This window comes from Biomphalaria glabrata, chromosome 10 (genome assembly GCF_947242115.1).
Source record: "Biomphalaria glabrata chromosome 10, xgBioGlab47.1, whole genome shotgun sequence".
Lineage (NCBI taxonomy): Eukaryota > Metazoa > Mollusca > Gastropoda > Planorbidae > Biomphalaria > Biomphalaria glabrata.
In genome coordinates, this window is record NC_074720.1 from 33,792,467 (window position 1) to 33,799,032 (window position 6,566).

General features: G+C 37.0%; 1 long non-coding RNA gene across 1 annotated transcript; it reads right to left on the reverse strand.

Moving 5' to 3' along the window:
- Positions 1 to 1,525: 1,525 nt before the first annotated feature.
- On the reverse strand, positions 1,526 to 5,635 carry LOC129928846 (uncharacterized). Its single transcript, XR_008780364.1, has 2 exons — positions 5,416 to 5,635; positions 1,526 to 1,838 (listed from the first exon to the last, which is right to left on the reverse strand). It is a non-coding gene; the product is annotated as an uncharacterized LOC129928846 (long non-coding RNA).
- Between the last annotated feature and the right edge of the window lie 931 nt (positions 5,636 to 6,566).

Below are 6,566 nucleotides of genomic sequence, written 5' to 3' on the forward strand. Positions count from 1 at the left end.
TTGATATTGCTGCTATCATCCATCTATTTTCCAAATCCCATTTGTCATCACCTCCCCCTTGTGCTCTAAAGCAATTTTACCAATCTGACGAATGCACCTCAGTCGAGGGCATCGATAAGATGTATGAGAGACATGTCCTAACTTGTCTTTATTTATCCGCAGCCTCCCTCAGGTGTCTGCCTATTGCCTATTTAGTTGATATCAAGAATCAACTACTATCTTTGTGCTTAGTGCTATTCAGCACTGCCCTAGCTCACTGACCTGCCTATTTATTCATTGGATCAACGATCTATTTACCTGCATTTGTGCTTAGTGTTATTCAGCACTGCACTTGCCCACTGAGATCCTAACTCTACCACTTGGCGCTATCGGCATTGCCCTCCTATTCGACAGCCCACCTGTCAGGCTATTAGGTGCGACGTCCCTATAGATTCAGATGTGTGTGAGACGTCATAGCTACGCCAACCCTCTGCAACTCACTGGACATATCCTGTCAACTACGCTGCCCACGGCAGATCAGCTCTGCCCGCAGTAACCTTGTGCCCACGGTAGCCGGCCACCCGCCCTACTGTGCCCACTACAGATATTAGATTTTGGGGATTGAGACTCCACAAGAACTATATCACCGGCGTCCCTCTATCCGCTAGAGCGCCACCTCCAGCTGCAGAACCTCAAGCCAGGACACAGCCAGCTGCGACATCAACAGGAATACTAGCTAAGTCAGAGAACAAAGTGACATACTCTCTTATTAGGTGCAAGAGTGATGATTAAACATAGAATATACTAGAGATAGATGCAAACCCTCCCCCTTCTTATCCTTATATGTATACTTATGTAAATAAATATTCTTTATTTTAACTTTTGTATCTATCTTTCATTGCTTTGTCTCGTTGCGTGTCTGCTCCCGATTCATATGCTGATAGGTTGGTGTGTGATAGCTTTAAAAATAATCATCCCCTAGACATTAAAACGCGCCAAACACACATCACATTTCCCCACCTGTCACAATTATAAACTTAGACTGATTTCAACGTAAGACGGTGCGCAAATATTCCCGGACGTCTGTATTTTTATTGAACTGTTTAGTGAATAAATTCGGAAATTTCCAATGACATGTTTTGAAGATATAATTCTCTATAGTAAATTTAATTTTAAAATGATTATATTTTGAAAAAAAATTATAAAGGTCTAACCAGAGTTTGGGCTATAAGCTAGATTTTTTTTCCCAAAAGAAATACACAAACAGTCAATTTCTAGGAAAATCGTTAAGGCAGTTTTCGAGATCCTTCTCCACTCATCCACCCTGAACCTGAACCCTTGAAGACTTTGAACCCTTAAAGACTTAGCACGCTAATAAAAATAATATAAAAATAAACACAAAATAAAAACGAGACTGTAGGACACTTAATGTGGACATACTTATATCCTAGCATTTAACACTGAGACATTATACAAGACTTAAGACACATAAACAAGTTTCTAAGAAGCTGAATATTTTCATTTAACTAGCTTTAAAACAAACAAAATTGTTTCATGAAATTTATTCTTTTAATTCATTTATCTGGAAAAGTAGTGGGAGCTTCATGTGATTGCAAAAACGAATCAATCTCCAGAACTGCCACTGCCACAACCTGCCTCACAACTTCTCTGGCAAAGAGGATCGGTGCTGTTAGCGCAGACAAATTGGCACGCCAATTCACAAAAGGGGTTGGAGTCAGAATCCGACGCTATCATAGATACCGCATACAGTAAAACCAAGGCAGCCAACAAGACTGAACCAAAATGCTTCAACATTCTTAAACTCTCGTATTGAATCTTTAGCTGGTAACTGATGCAATCTGAAAGAGAAAAATGAAAGTTATAATATATAAACATAGCTATATGGCCTAGATCCATAAAATAGTAATACTTTCATAGGCATTTTTTTTGAGGATCTTAAGTTTGTTTTAGGGCTATTTTATATATGTTACTTTTTGAGTTGGTATCCAAGGAACATTTATGACAAGTTTTATCGAGATCGCTCAAATGGTTTTGATTTCTATTCGGGACATACATACACTTACTTTCTGCTTTATATTATGTATATATCAGTGCTGCACTACGGCTGAAATACACATATGTTGAGTAGTCAAAAATGTTATACATGTTTCGGATGTTCCTTCACAATTGAAGATAATCTACTTCCTAGTCTAAGCCTCCCAAAGGACGACGGGGGATGACAGCGTGAAGGGTATGAACTCTGGACCATCGAGACAACCGAACGACAGTCCGGTGCGCATACCGCACGACCAGGTAGCCATCCTATAGGCCCATCAGTTGAAGCCTTTTCGTCTGCCTGCATTATAATTAGGGATGCATCGGATAGTAGCTCCAGCACCGGCCGAATATACGGCCATTTTTACTATCTAGTCATATTTAGCTCAGGCCGAATATCACTGCCGAATAGTTGGCCGGATGGTTAAAAGTAAACAGTATTACATACATTACTAATAATAATAATAATAATAATACGTATAAAGCGGATGTGGTTCCATTAATGTCTGTTATGCAAAGTATTAACGTTTATATTTAAAACAAAATAATGTGCTTAAAAATATATGAATATACGCTAAACATCTTTTATTACATGACAAAGCGCGTTAATACCCACTATACAATCCAGATTGCACTTTACCTTTAAGAGCTTAAAAATAAGAACAGTATACAAGTATATAAGGAGGTGCTGTGGCTACGCGATGAAGCGCTTGGTTTCCGAACTAGATAAATCCTGATTTAGACTGGGATTTTAATTTCAGGATTTTTAGGCGCCTCTGAGTCCAACAAGCTCTAATGGGTACCTGACTGACATTAGTTAGGGAAAAATAAAGACGGTTGATCGTTGTGCTGGCCAGATGACAATCTCGTTAACTACAGGCCACAGAAACAGATGACCTTTATATCATCTGCCCTAAAAAAAAAACGTTACTGCAGACTTTCAAATAGAATAATTTAACTTTTTTTTTAAAACAAAATCAATGATAAAGTGTTGTTACGAAAACTCGCTGGTATGTAGGCCTAATGGAATAATAAGAGTTTTAGTGAATTGCCACTAGATAAAAAATATTCCAATGTTCTACTTTAAATGGACGGCATTTTCAGTTGAGGTTATGAAACCAAGTCGGCTTCACGAACATATAGCAATATCCTAAAATAATTTAAGAATATTCATGAACAGTTATACAAATATCTACTATTCAAACAATATTAAAAACAAAAAACGACAAAGCAGGATATGTTTTAGCGGCCTCTTAGGAAAATGCATAACTTTTTTTATGAAATTGTTTGAAAATTGATTAAAGCTAAAGTTTAAAAAATTAAATATTTCAAAACATTTTACACAAAAAGACTTTTTTTTTTTGGTTAGTGATGAAATATTATTTCCAAAATTGTCTAGTTATGTAGCTTATGACAACCTACAGGGACCATCGGTGGTTGTACGCTATAAGTAAACTAGAAAAAAGATCAGATCTATTCACTATTCACCTTGTGAGTTATGATACAGATAGTTATGATAACTTAATAAAAGTTTAGCCCGCAATGTCATTCCTATAGGAATCGAATTATAAAAATTGTAAATAAAATACAAACTCGTGCCGAAATTAATCTCATTTTTCAACAGTTTTGTGAACCAAATAATGAGATGTTAGACTCTTGTTGTAAACTAAAGCTCGCTGGATTTCGTAAGGGGTTTGGTATTGCTCGTTTTGTTCAGCTCTTAAAAATCATTTTTGAATATTTTTTTTTTTGGAGAAACAGGGAGATTCAACGGTTGGCGATGAATTATAGCGGGCTAAAAAAAAATTTTTACTTGTAGGTATCTAACGCAAATGAATGAAACCAACCTCCGGCTGCAAGGAAAGAAATGTACTTATAGATAGAAATGTAGATATAGAGCAAAATAAAGCTTCGAAAAAGCATCAAATTCTATTAGAAAAATTTTGCCTCGATTTCAACAGATAAAGTGAGTAGTATGATAAGTTAAGAAATGGAGATGTATTCATTTAAAAGAGATACTTCCGGACGTGGAACTATACTAAAGGAACAGCAACTTCAGAACAGTGTCTTTGAGCATTTTCTCGGGCATCCTACCCTATGTTTGTCAGGAAGGGTTATTAGCGCAGATAAGCGTGCAAAGTAATGGGATTGATGATTGATATTATCAACACAAATTCTATTTCCTCGTTCTCATTATTATGTTGGAGCGCTTAGATGACTAGACCAGTGGTTTTCAAACGAGGGAGCTTTTGGTGGAGTTACTACCTTCTACCAAACGCGTCCCCGGGTGGCGGATAGGGGAAGGACCTTTAGATATACAAACACCAAATAAACAGCTGTGGACCAACTGGTTTGCAGTCATGATGGAGGATGAGGTGGAGTATTCCAGTGGTTAGCATATTTACTAAAAACATCTCAGAAATCCAGAAAAATGATTGCAAAAAGCCAGTATAGGGCGCTCTAACTCTAAACCCGGGTAGATGAAGCTCGTTAGCTAGGGATAGCAGTTCATCTAGGAGAGACAACTCCGAAAATAAACAACTGCTGCCTTGCAGATGATCTTGGATGATCAAAGGCTATGGGAGCACACCCAGAAAAGAAAAGCAGGCTGAAGTCGGAGTCAACGGGCCTTCTGGCACATAACACATTGACACGCAACCTCATTATCATCAACACAGATGAAGTTGAAGATATTTACCATGGCCAATTCAAAGAATTGAGTTAAGAGAGTGCCGATCGTTAGCGACATTACAAGCTTCGTTGCTTATCAGAGGAAAGGTGTAAAAACATTTCTTTGCTTTACTGTTGACTCAAAATAAAAGCATTGATTCTTGACATAAGCATTAACTATGCAGTGTTAACGAAAAATTTGTGTATTTAAACTTTGTAGTTTATGTTGGATTTTTTCACATTAGCTTAATCGTAAGTTACAAGGAAATAGAAACACATTTTTTTTACGATGTTAGAAGAAGTAATTTCAATCGGAAAAAAAAATATTTCGTTGTTTTGCCGAAGATTCGAAACAGAAACTTTAATTCTCTTTTCTAAATTGTGTCGATAATAATAATTCTAATATTGACATTAGCTATTGAAGCATATCACTGCTAAATTTGAAGAAAGCTTTTCTCAGCAAATCCAAAGGCCACAAAATCGATATTCGTCTGTTAAAAAAAAAATCTGCCTGATCTTGATCGGTCGTTGGGTTGTTACAGTTTAGCTCCAGACAGCTAGTAGGCCTACAACTCAACAGATCTACGCCGTATTATAACATTTATGAAGAATTTTAAATATCTTTAAAAAAAAAAAGCACCATCTTTTGTGAACATCAAGACGTAGGCCTACTAATAATACTATTATGTACTAATATAAACAAATACTCACTGATGAAGTTTTCTTGATGTCTGTGTAAATACGGGTATATCGGTGAAGTCAGTAGTCACTTTAATACTACCCACTAAGCAGGAACTAAAAGCGTTTATATACCTTTTCTGGTCTTTATAATATTAAAATAATCACAGTAGAAAAAGACAATGAAATGGCAATTAGTTTGCGCGCTTTCTTTGAAGTCTCGCTATGGTGACTATTTACTGTGTATTAGTGCAGCAGAAATGTTTTTGTACCAACTACAGGGTGCAAGTTAGGTTGACATTTCTCATCCTGGCTAGGCGTATCCCTGATTGGGAAGGGGCAGAAGAGATATACAGAAAAATGGACTTTACAACAAAAAAAAAAGACAGAAAATGTCCTTTAAGAAATAAAAGGAAAACTAGATGCATTTTGAAAGCTTTTGAAAAGACCCCGTAAGTAGTGTAAACAAATGGTAAAAATGGAATAACGATTTGAGACACACTGAGATTGTTTGTATTGATACGAAGGCAACTCTGAAGTAATATTAAAGTCTCTGAAGTCAGTACTGGTCAAAGAGCATAGGTAAATAATAAGATAGGGATGAAACAGTTGATCGATTTCTGTGCATGTTCATTTAGGAAAATACTTTGTTTTTATGGTCATATCGTTGATATTATATTTCCGCCATATGTTACTCTTATAATGATCTGAATAGAGTCGCCTTTCTTTAACTCTTTCTCTCCGTAATTATTTACCACATTCTGGTGGAATCAACGATGGTATCGTCAAATAGGAGAGAAAGAGTTAATAGACTTTTATGTGCCCCCATCGGCGAGAACCCGCTACTAGTTTCGTGTGATCTCTTTATGCGTCTGTCCGTCACATTTTGAAGTCAACAAACTAGATTTTGTTTGTACTGGCCGATCTAATACTTGTGGTTTCCCACTTCATCCCCGATAGGGCATGCTTGGTTCTCTCTAACAACTAGTCATTGGCGAAGAAAAGAGAAGTGACTACGCATAGTAAAGTAAACAAAAAGACCATGGGATCTATAATGCCGATGATGTAGAGGTCATCTGTTTCTGTGGCCCACGATAAACGAGCGTGTCATGTAGCCAGCACAACCACCACGTGGAAGCATTGTACAGTCAGTGTTGCCAATTGTGCAGTATTGGCTGTGGTTT